The sequence below is a fragment of the Bufo bufo genome, chromosome 2 (genome assembly GCF_905171765.1).
Source record: "Bufo bufo chromosome 2, aBufBuf1.1, whole genome shotgun sequence".
In the NCBI taxonomy this organism is placed as follows: domain Eukaryota; kingdom Metazoa; phylum Chordata; class Amphibia; order Anura; family Bufonidae; genus Bufo; species Bufo bufo.
Genome location: NC_053390.1, coordinates 788,184,385 through 788,197,511, shown reverse-complemented (window position 1 = coordinate 788,197,511; position 13,127 = coordinate 788,184,385).

Sequence of the window (13,127 nt, the reverse complement as noted above, 5' to 3'; positions counted from 1 at the left end):
ACTTTATCAACAGGTAGGCTAGAGTTCTTCACTAGCCTCCTGGTAGCAACTAGAAGCCTGGACTATCCAGCTGCATGTCAGGAGGAAGCCCTCAGCATATCTCTGGCTAAGATGCCCTCTCACTTCTGTGTCCACAGACTCCTGACTACAGACTTCTGACCCCTCCATGTCTGGGCCTGAAAAATTATACTAGGGGCTCTCTATCTCCCTCTAGTGTCTAGGATGCCTAACTACACCCTAATAGGCCTGCTATGCATGTCACAGGGGAACAATACATACAAAAACATATAGAAAATACATTAACATACATGGTCAAATGTAATATTTCTGTCCCTTAGGAGTAGGAGTAACACGTGACCCAATTGACCCTTGTGTAGTGCCCACCCCTACCTAGTGGGACACTACATGTATGGCCCACTTTACAGCCAACAATGCAGTAGGGACTTGGGGCCTTTCATAAGCCCCGGTCTACCAGTGTACAATCATTATCCCTGGCAAACAGAGGGCGGAAATTACTATCCAAATGGATCCTACTCCATGCAACACCACTACAAATGCTGGTGATTGTGGTGATTTTCTAGGATCTTCCATGGTTAGGTGGCTAGGGGCTGGGGTGGTCACTACTCCTGTGCCCACAATTACCTACCTGGATATGCAGTAAAATACCCCCCCACACACACATATGTGACAGTACGGTAAGGACTTTAACTGGTTTTCCACCATCATCCCCCTCTGCGTCTTTCCTTTCTTGGCTGGTGCAATGATGGGTCACATTCGACATATGACAGCAGAACCAGAAAAAATATTGACATTCTCTAATACTGGAGGGAAAGACAAAATGGAGGCACCATGAGAAATCTTATTTTCTAGGAACTTCCTAAGACCGGTCCTCAAGGCTTTGCCATTTTCTCCCCTCCACATGCCATCCATGACCTTGTTTCCACCAAGTGGTAAATGGGATAGGATTAAGCAGGGCTTTGCCCCCTCTTTCCAAGGGCCACATGCCAGGCACAGGGTCTACCTTCCTGGTGGGTACTCCATTAGCATATACCCCAGTAAGCAGCACCCCAGAAAGTCTGATACATTATCAAGACTCCATCAGTAAATGATGAATCTAGACTGTCAACATTTCCCAGCCTTTGAGGGCCGAGAGCAAAGGGCGATTCATGTGTTCTTTGCTGATCTGCAATATAAAACATGGCCCCCATGCCTCCCCTGTCTCATACAACCCCCCCCCCCCCCCCCCTCAAAACTCATTGCTTCAGGTCTTCAGAGGCCATTAACAATTCATTGGAAGGCATTGATGTTTCTAGGGTCGGATGAACACTTGTGGGGGACTCTTGTTAGAGCAATGACTACTCTATAATGGGAGAGCTCTCAGTCTACTGCAGATTTGCTGAAAGATTGCCTCGTATCTGGGGCTGGGAACTCCGCCGTGATGTGAACTAGCTGATGAAGAAAATCACTTTGCATTAACGGGATCGTTCTTATACACAGTGGTATGGCGGAATAATCGATGCAAATCCTCCTCATAGCACCTGACGCAGCATCTAACCCATAATATATCCACATGAACGGTATTGATGTCCTGCATGCGCTGCCTCCAGCATTAAACGTCTCATACTGCTGAAGTGTGACGTGCGAGATCTCCAGAGGGAGGGGGCGCTACTCACAATGCTTTGTTATAAGCCCATAGAAAAGAAATGGTGGTGGTAGCATTCCTGGATATAGCATCATTGTATGGAGTGACATAGTGATTAGCCTAGTAGGGCATAGCTTTAAAGGGGTTGTGCCAACAGGATATTTTTATATATATATAATTCAGCATGGAAAACTAGTTACCTTTGTCAGATATTCTCTTTACGTTGTTAGAATAACGCCTAAGTTACAGGGAGATGCAGCAGAAAGGACAACCCTCTGAGCTTTGATAGGGAGTGAGCTGCAGCAGAGAGGGCACACCCCCTGAGCTGTGGTAGGGAGAGAGCTGCAGCAGAGAGGACATGTGCCCCTGAGCTGAGATAGGGAGAGAGCTGAAGCAGAAAGGACATGAGACCCTGAGCTGAGATAGGGAGAATGCTGCAGGAGAAAAATACATGCCCACTGAGCTGTTATAGGGAGAGAGCTATGGCAGACAGGACATGTCCCCGAGCTGCGGTAGGAAGAGAGCCGCAGCATAAAGGACATCACCCCGAGATGTGATAGGGAGAGAGCTGCAGCATAAAGAGCACACTTCCTGAGCCATGACAGGGAGTGAGGTGCAGCAGAAGGGACACACACCATGAGCTGTGATAGGCAGAGATCTGCAGCAGAAAGGACACACCCTGAGCTTTGATAGGGAGAAAGTTGCAACAGAAAGGGCACGCCACCTGAGCTGTGATATGGAGAGCTGCAGCAGAAAGGACATGCCCCCCAGAGCTGGGACGGTAAGAGAACTGAAGCAGAAAGGACACTTCCCCTAAGCTGTGATAGGGAGAGAGCAGCAGTAGAATGGACACACCTCCTGAGCTGTAATATGGAGCAAACTGCAGCAGAAAGGACAAGCTGCTAACTTGAAATAAAGATAGCAGAGCAATTGAAGCAATGAATGTGGAGGTCTCTGGATTCATGTGAGGTACAGGGCTGGTTCTAGCTTTGTTAGACACTGTCACATACTGTATGATGTCTGATTTTCATTTTTTATATTATTATTGGATAATCCCTTTAAGTTCTGGCCCAAGAGGCTTTTTACCATGGATGGTGCGACAGCAAATAACTGATGGTTGGCAGGCTCTGTCCAAGAGGGTGGCGCAAGGGGAGCTTGGTGCTACTGTAAACACCAAGCAGTCTAATCACGTGAGCGTCAGGAAATGGGGTAGTCAAGCTGAAATTGAAAACAGAGTGTAAATGGTAAGTTTGTTGTATAATGCTGACAAATATATTGTTCTATCTTTTCAGGTGACTGGACAGTTAAAGGACACCTGTTTCATGCTGCTGTATTGGAGTCTCAGTGTATCCTATGTGACGCATCTTCAGCCTGTTTCCCCTGCCTCCTGCCTGTGATAGGTTTCTCCCTGTCAGCTCTTACAAGCAGGAGGCAGGGGACAGCAGTGTGAAGCAGTGAGGTTCTTTGGTGTTTTATAATTCTGCAGCAAATCACAGTACAGAGTCATATGGAGACACCTGAATAAATGGAAAATGAAAAGGGAAGGGGGCTAATCTAGCCATTTTGAAAGCCACCATCTTGGAACCAAGTCGATATTCTCAAAAAGAAAGGGATGCATGTGACATATACAGTACAGACCAAAAGTTTGGACACACCTTCTCATTCAAAGAGTTTTCTTTATTTTCATGACTATGAAGGCATCAAAACTATGAATTAACACATGTGGAATTATATACATAACAAACAAGTGTGAAACAACTGAAAATATGTCATATTCTAGGTTCTTCAAAGTAGCCACCTTTTGCTTTGTTTACTGCTTTGCACACTCTTGGCATTCTCTTGATGAGCTTCAAGAGGTAGTCCCCTGAAATGGTCTTCCAACAGTCTTGAAGGAGTTCCCAGAAATGCTTAGCACTTGTTGGCCCTTTTGACTTCACTCTGCGGTCCAGCTCACCCCAAACCATCTCAATTGGGTTCAGGTCCGGTGACTGTGGAGGCCAGGTCATCTGCCGCAGCACCCCATCACTCTCCTTCATGGTCAAATAGCCCTTACTTTCAAAGTTTTCCCAATTTTTCGGCTGACTGACTGACTGACCTTCATTTCTTAAAGTAATGATGGCCACTCGTTTTTCTTTACTTCGCTGCTTTTTTCTTGCCATAATACAAATTCTAACAGTCTATTCAGTAGGACTATCAGCTGTGTATCCACCTGACTTCTCCTCAATGCAACTGATAGTCCCAACCCCATTTATAAGGCAAGAAATCCCACTTATTAAACCTGACAGGGCACACCTGTGAAGTGAAAACCATTTCAGGGGACTACCTCTTGAAGCTCATCAAGAGAATGTCAAGAGTGTGCAAAGCAGTAATCAAAGCAAAAGGTAGCTACTTTGAAGAACCTAGAATATGACATATTTTCAGTTGTTTCACACTTGTTTGTTATGTATATAATTTCACATGTGTTAATTCATAGTTTTGATGCCTTCAGTGTGAATCTACAATTTTCATAGTCATGAAAATAAAGAAAACTCTTTGAATGAGAAGGTGTGTCCAAACTTTTGGTCTGTACTGTAGATCTGAGAATTTGATGAGCAATCCAAATCTGTGACATACCTTTATTCCTGCCAGTTATTAGTAATTTTTATGTGACGATGGAGCACAACAACAGTCCCCTACAGGATATGCTCGATGTGCTACCCATTGTTTTCAATCATTAAGGGGATCCTCTTCTCCCATTCACAATGCACTGAAGAATCTGTTGCTGCATGTGTGCTGCAGTCTGGATTTTTACTGTGTAAAACCCTGGACTTGACATCAACCCACAGGAAGAAGTCCAAGGCCTTATCACTGCACTCTGGGTCTTTTTTGGCAGGGCAGGAATGATATCTTTAGATGCGGAGGTCTCTGAGTGATGATGTAAACTGTAGTTCACAGAAAGTCAGCAAAACAGGACAGACTGACCTCCTATCTACACGTAAGAGCAAGCTGTGGGCTGGAGATCCCATGAGAAAGCTGCCCATAATGAAAGGGTTAAGAATTTATGGCTGCAAAAAGTTGGAATGAAACAAATAAATGCAACCTCAAATAACAGATTCAGCCCTGCTACATCTGCTTGTAAAGTCCTGCTTACTCCTCCAGCTGCCTGATTGTTGCACAATAAGATTTCTAAGATTTTCGATCCATTTCTGGACAACACATCCTGAAAATAAACTCCGGAAGCTGAGAGGCCAGGTCTGCTTGAAGCCGGCTGTTCTTTTTGACAGTCCACTCTATTGCTATGGGAATTCTCCATAACAATGACCCAGCCAGCGCGGAGGAGAACAAGACGGAGCTGTGTGCTATGCCTCAACTGTTCAGCACTCTTCTGATACTGTCTGTCATAGCTGCACTGCTCTGTCCCAAAGGTAGGTAATGGGGCAGTCTGCCGTGGATGTGGGGATGTATGCCAATGTCCATTACATGTACTGAGATAGCAGCACAGCTCACGTCGTGTTAGTGGGAGATGGCCTATTTTAACATTGTTCATTAGCTAGGTACCAGCAGTCAGTATGCAATCTGCTACTTATATCTGCTTCAGCTCTGCTACATCTACTGCTGCTACTTAAATTTGATTTTGAAACTTTCTAATATGCGCTGTGTTTCGATTCTTCAAAGTTTCTAAAGATCTGCCTGCTGTCGGAGAACTGAAATTGTTAACATTCAATTGGTTAAAAACGTGTCCTGCTGACACAGTTTATCAGGGCTGGCGTTAGACAAATTGTGGTCTTTCCCTTTTTTTGTCTTTTCCAACTGGCCCAGACCGCCATGATGACTTCTTCCAGACACGGATTGTGTCTGCAGACTTTTAGACCCAGACATCTCTACTATTTGCTGACCTAAACAAACTCCTGCTAGATTGCTCACCACTATTGTTTGCCAGTCGTTGCCCAATTTGCACCAATAACTGTACCTGCTGCTTTGCACAGTGCCCCCAAATAATGCTCTTCAGAAATAATGGTATCAGAACTAAAGCTGTCCAAAAAAATAGTGCCACACAAACAGCACCCCAAAAATGAGTGCCAGATAGATAGTACCCAACAATCAGTTAGTGCCCCATATTGTGTCCCAGAGGGTAATAGTGTAACAGACTTTTAAAATTACTCCTTATGGGTCACACAAAGTAGCAGGGCCACCTACTGTAACCCCCTACAGTTACAGTGATCTTTTCAGTGTCCACAAACAGTAAGGCCTCTTTCACACGGGCGTTGCGGGAAAATGTGCGGGTGCGTTGCGGGAACACCCGCGATTTTTGCGCGCGAGTGCAAAACATTGTAATGCGTTTTGCACTCGTGTGAGAAAAATCGCGCATTTTTGGTACCCAAACCCGAACTTCTTCACAGAAGTTCGGGCTTGGGATCGGTGTTCTGTAAGATTGTATTATTTCCCTTTATAACATAGTTATAAGGGAAAATAATAGCATTCTGAATACAGAATGCATAGTAAACTAGCGCTGGAGGGGTTAAAAAAAAAAAAAAAAAAATTAACTCACCTTAGTCCACTTGATCGCGGCCCGGCATCTCCTTCTGTCTCCTTTGTTGAACAGGACCTGTGGTGAGCATTAATTACAGGAACAGGACCTTTGATGACACCACTCAGTGAATCACCATGGTAAAAGATCATGTGACATACCATGTGATGACCGGAGTGACGTCATCAAAGGTCCTGTTCCTATAATTAATGCTCACCACAGGTCCTGTTCAACAAAGGAGACAGAAGGAGATCCCGGGCCGTGATCAAGTGGACTAAGGTGAGTTAAATATTTTTTATTTATTTTTTAACCCCTCCAGCGCTGTTTTGCTATGCATTCTGTATTCAGAATGCTATTATTTTCCCTTATAACCATGTTATAAGGGAAAATAATAATGATCGGGTCTCCATCCCGATCGTCTCCTAGCAACCGTGCGTGAAAATCGCACCGCATCCGCACTTGCTTGCGGATGCTTGCGATTTTCACGCAACCCCATTCACTTCTATGGGGCCTGCGTTGCGTGAAAAACGCAGAATATAGAGCATGTTGCGATTTTCACGCAACGCACAAGTGATGCGTGAAAATCACCGCTCATGTGAACAGCCCCATAGAAATGAATGGGTCGGTATTCAGTGCGGGTGCAATGCGTTCAACTCACGCATCGCATCCACGTGGAAATCTCGCCCGTGTGAAAGGGGCCTAATAGTGCTTCTCTTAGTGCCTTGCACAGTAAGGCCTCTATCACGCGAGCGTGACAGATTAGGTCCGGATGCGTTCAGTGAAACTCGCACCATTTTGCAAGCGAGTTCAGTCAGTTTTGTCTGTCTGCAATTGCGTTCAGTAGTTAATTTCTTTCTGCGCGGGTGCAATGCGCTTTGATGCGTTTTTCACGCGCGTGATAAAAAAACTGAATGTTTACAAACATCTCTTAGCAACCATCAGTGAAAAACGCATCGCACCCGCACTTGTTTGCTTGTTTTTCACTAAAGACCCATTCACTTCTATGGGGCCATCGTTGCGTGAAAAACAACCCTCATGTACACAGCCCCATTGAAATGAATACGTCAGGATTCGGTGCGGGTGCTATGCGTTCACGTCACGCATTGCACCAGAGCGGAAAACTCGCTCGTGTGAAAGGGGCCTAATAATGCAATATTTTGTAGCCTCACATTGTAGTAGTGCACCTTATGTTTCCTTATAGACAGTAGTTATACCCCCTTTCTGCGTCAACGCAGCAATAATGGCCCCCCTTTTGCCCCCACACAATATAAAATGCAATATTTTGGTTCCTATGGTTCTCTGGTCTTCCTTAGGTTTTAACTGTCCAGAGAACGCTGATATAGTTAAAAATTGTGTTTCGGATACCAGACTAAGGGGGTCATTTTTTTTAGACGCTGGTCTTAATAAGCCCCCGCGCTGGTGGTAGATCCGCCGAAGTTATGTAGAGTTGGCCTCTACATAACTTTGGTGGATCCACCGCCGCTTCTAAATCTACGCCAGCTTCCTTGCTGGCGTAAATTTAGACAATTTTCTATGCCTAAATCAGGCGTAGAAATTGATGAATCAGACTACTGGCCCGTCCCCTTTCCCCGTGCACACTACCCCCACTTTTGTAGACCTGGCGTGAGCGGCGAAAAGTAGCAGTTTGCGGCGCAAAGAATCTGTGCCAGAAATATGCCTAATATAGATGTATTTCTGTTAGTAAATAACCCCCTAAAAATCATATACCACAAATGCCCAGTCGTAGTTCAAAAACTGGGGGCCATTTTGGGGATGTGGGCCCCCGAGCAATTGCTCATTTTGCCAGTTTAAAGAGCTGTTCACATGGTCTAATGCAAAGCGAAAGGGGGATGATCGATCATCATTACGACTGTTCAAACCCCGTCCACATGGGGAAAATTGCTGCTGACAAATAACGGTTTTCGGTCTTACATGAAAGATGCGATCCCCTAAAGTACAAACATTTACTCATTTGTCGCGTGATCTCCTATATATTTACAGGGGCCAATATTAGGGATGGAGCGCTCGTCGGGATGCTTGTTCTCAATAACTGACCGATCCTCAGCCCGTGTAAAAGAGCGTTAAGACTTTATTCAGACATTGTGGTCATATCATTGTTTACTGCAAAAACAAAAAACACAATATGATGGCAATGTGTGAATAAACCCTAAGGGCTGCTTCACACACATATATTTTCAGAATTTTTGAAGGGGTTATCTCATGATTGAGATAAAAATTAAAATCAGACATGTAGTACATGACAATCTCTTTATAACCAAGCTACAACCAGCCCTGTACCTCACCTGGATCTAGAGATATCCCCATTTATTATTTTTATCTGCTAGTTCTGTCAGCTCATGGGGAGGTGTCCTTTCTGCTGCAGTTATCGCTCTATCAAAGACCGGGGGGGGGGGGGGGGAGGCGCATTCTGCTGCAGCTCTCTCCCTATTAGAGCTCAGGGGGTGCGTTCTTTCTGCTGCAGCTCTTTCCCTATTAGAGCTCATGGGGATGTGTCCTTTCTGCTGCAGTTATCGCTCTATCAAAGCACGGAGGGGGTACGTTCTTTCTGCTGCAGCTCTTTCCCTATCACAATCCAGGGGGTGTATCCTTAATGTTGTACCTCCCTCCCTATCGTAGCTCAGGGGGTGTGTCCCTTCTGCCACAGCTCTCTTCCTATCACAGCTCCGATTGGGTGTTCTTTCTGCTGCAGTTCTCTCCATATCACAGTTAATGGGGCGTGTCCCATCTTCTGCAGCTCTTCCCCTGTAACTGTCACAGCTTCTAACAGTTATGGCTGGCAGCAGGATGGTTGAAGGATGGAACTGAACATGTGTGACCACCCCAGTAGGGTGGATGTGCACATTACTGTACATATTAAACACCAGGGGGCACCATTATAATAGAATAGAGGAAATATCTCACAACTGGAGCATTTTTGTAACAGTAAGTAAATTACAAAAGTACGGTAACTAGTTTGTCATGCAGAATTATACTAAAATATTATATTTAAAAACAACTATGTAATGGAATTTAAAAGAAAAAGAGGTTTTGGTGCTGTTTTTCTTTTGTGACTCTTTGTACAAGCACCTTGTTGAAAAGCCTATGGAACAAACACGATATCCAGAACATGCTACATGCTAAAAAAAAAAAAAAACACGAACTCCCAAAATAATACAAAAATGCAAAAAAAAAAATAATTGTGTATATACACTATTCTAGTCTATGCAATGCAATCACACCAGATTTTTGGTATGTGGAATTGCAGCACGGCCTAATTCACTTAAATGGGTTGTCCTCTTTTTTTATATCGATGACCTATACTCAAGATAGGTTATCAATATCAGATCAGAGGGGGTCCGACTCCCGTCGCCTCCGCGGCGAGCTTTCTTTTCAAACAGCTGATTGGCGGGGATGCCAGGAGTCAGACCTCTGCCAGTCTGAGGATAGGTCATCATCAACAGTAAAAAAGCAGACAACCCCTTTAAATGAAGCTGAGCGGCAATACCAGACAGGATGGACAGGTGGCGCTGTGAGGTTTATAATGTCCTTGTTATATTACAGATTTGAACGATGTTGCAGTTTGCAGTCAGACCTGTTATCTGCTGGCTGATGGTTGTAGTGATCGTTGTCGGAGTTAATTCCAAAACTGGGAGCACCATTCCGGCTGACAGTAAGTGACAAAATCGTATGAAATGATTCAGATCTGGTGAAGAAATTCGGCCCACGTTCTTCTGCATTCAGTGTCGGACTGGGGAACTTAGGACCCACCAGTGTAACTGATTCTGGGGGCCCACCTTAGGGTCCATTCACACGTCCGCAACTGTTTTGCTGTCTGCAAATTGCGGATCAGCAAAACACGGACACCGGCCATGGGTGTTCTGCATTTTGCGGACCATAGAAATAGAAATGTATTTTCTTGTCCGTGGCTGCTGACAAGAATAGGACATGTTCTATTTTTTTGCGGGGCCACGGAACGGAAGTGTGCTGTCCGCATCTTTTTTGGCCCTGTTAAAAATTAATGGGTCTCCACCCATTCCGCAATTGTGCGGACGTGTGAATGGACCCTGAGGGCTCCTGTACGCGAACTTATTTTTTTTCTGTGTCCGTACCATTTTTTTTGGGGGGGGGGGGGGCCTGTATGTGAAACCATTCACTTTAACTCCTTTAGGACACAGCCTTATTTCACCTTAAGGACTTGGCCATTTTTTGCAAATCTGACCAGTGTCACTTGGTGATAACTTTAAAACGCTTTGACTTATCCAGGCCATTCTGAGATTGTTTTTTCGTCACATATTGTACTTCATGACACTGGTAAAATAAAGTTAAAAAAAAATCATTTTTATTTATAAAAAAATACCAAATTTACCAAAAATTTAAAAAAATTAGCAAATTTCCAAGTTTCAATTTCTCTACTTCTATAATACATAGGATTACCTACAAAAATAGTTATTACTTTACATTCCCCATATGTCTACTTCATGTTAGGATCATTTTGGGAATGGCATTTTATTTTTTGGGGATTACAAGGCTTAGAAGTTTAGAAGTAAATCTTGAAATTTCTCTGAAATTTTCAAAAACCAACTTTTTAAAGGACCAGTTCAGGTCTGAAGTCACTTTGCGAGGCTTACATAAGAGAAACCACCCAAAAATGACCCCATTCTATAAACTACACCCCTCAAGGTATTCAAAACTGATTTTACAAACGTCGTTAACCCTTTAGGTGTTCCACAAGAATTAATGGAAAATAGAGATACAATTTAAAAATTTCACTTTCTTGGCAGATTTTCTATTTTAATATTTTTTTTCCAGTTACAACGCAAAGGGAGCCTGATTCTGTAGTTTACAGAAACATCCCAATTGTGGTCGTAAACTGCTGTACGGGCACACGGCAGGGCGCAGAAGGAAAGGAGCGCCATACGGTTTTTGGAAGGTAGATTTTGCTGGACTGGTTTTTTGACACCATGTCCCATTTGAAGCCCCCCTGATGCACCCCTAGAGTAGAAACTCCATAAAAGTGACCCCATTTTAGAAACTACGGGATAGGGTGGAAGTTTTCTTTGTACTAGTTTAGGGTACATATGATTTTGCTCTATATTACACTTTTTGTGAGGCAAGGTAACAAGAAATAGCTGTTTTGGCACAGTTTTTTTTTTTGTTATTTACAACATTCATCTGACAGGTTAGATCATGTGGTATTTTTATAGACCAGGTTGTCATGGACGTAGCGATACCTAATATGTATAAAAAAATTTTATTTATGTAAGTTTTACACAATGATTTCATTTTTGAAACAAAAAAAATGTTTTAGTGTCTCCATAGTCTGAGAGCCATAGTTTTTTCAGTTTTTGGGCGATTATCTTAACCCATTACGGACACATGACGTACCGGTACGGCATGTTTCCCGAGTCCTTAAGGACACATGACATACCGGTACGTCATGTGTTGTTCTGATCACCGCCGCCCAACGGGCGGTGATCGGAACAAGGTGTCACGACCATGGTCATGGTCGTGACTCCTGGACCCGCAGGCAGTTGCCTGCGGTTTTGGTTTTCTTGTCAACCACATGGTGAGGGCTGCTAGTATCTTGCCTCACGTGTGGTTGCCGCTGGCAACATGATTGTATTCCCAGCATAGTAGCCTGAGCTGTTGCTAGGCAGCTTGCTGCGAAGTGCATGCGGTTGCTCCTGGCAACCTGTCTATGTAGGTGTGCCTTTTGTCTGTGTGGTTTATGGGTGTTTTTCCCTTTAAGTGCTTTCTGTTCCTTGCCTGGTGTAGGAAGGGTTAACTCCCTTCTTTGGGTGTGAACACTGGGTGTGTCTGTGTGTGGGTGTGGCTACTTGGGGCTATTTAGCTCCTGCTGGATGCCAGTAGCTGAGGGGTACTCCAGCCATGCTGTTTGCTGGAGTCATCCTCCTGGTATTATTCCACCTGTCCAGTGACGGCCACCCTTGTGGTCATAAGTATGTCTAGGCATAGATGTTCTGATGTTATGCTATGTCTTGTAGTGTCTTTTTGTTTATTGCAGCTTATGGTCCTGGCTTCCTGTGTGATGTGTGGTGTGTGCTGTGTCCGTTTATGTTGTTGTGGACTGCAGCACTTATGCATGGGTTCCAGGCTGTGTGTCTGTGGCAGGTAGCTGTGGTACTAGTTTGACTACCTGCTATTGCCATATGCTGTATGTTTCCCCTTTCCTGTGCAGCTTGGCCAGTGAGACTCCTGTTCGTCCGTGCCTAGGAGGAACAGGTCGTCTTACCCTGCTACTAGCACAGGGCTATCCTGAGGGCTAGTAGGGACCCTAGGTTCCAGAGTATGAGCCCTCCTACCATCAGGGTCGGCTCATACAGTTAGGAGTCAGGGTCAGAATTAGGGACGCGTTAGGAGGTGACCTGCTCCCTGATCCTGTCGTCCTGGCCTAGCAGCTACCCTTATCTTTGACACCGCACGGCTGAGGGTTTCCCCCACCCTCAGCCGTGACACAAGGTGCCTGCTCAAATCATTGAGCAGGCACCTCGGCTAAATGCGCGGGGGGTCCTGTGACCCCCCGTGTCGGCGATCGCCGCAAACCACAGGTCAATTAAGACCTGCGGTTTGCGGCTTTTACCTGGTGCGGCGGTGGTGCCATCGGGTACCCATGGGGCTGTAGAAGGGACCCGAGTGTATGGAAGGCAGCGCGATGGTGAAGAGCCTGTGAGATCCAGCCCCCTGGATCTTACAGGCCCCAGAAGCTGTATGAGTAATACACACAGTATTACTCATACAGCCAATGCATTCCAATACAGAAGTATTGGAATGCATTGTAAAGGAATATACCCCCAAAAGTTCAAGTCCCAAAGTGGGACAAAAAATAAAGTGAAAAAAAAGGTTGAAAAAAAAAAGTTTTCCCCCCCAAAAATTAAAAGTTTCAAGTAAAAATAAACAAGAAACGTCATTTTCCCCAAATAAAGTTAAAAAGAATTGGTAAAAAAATAGGGGGGAAAA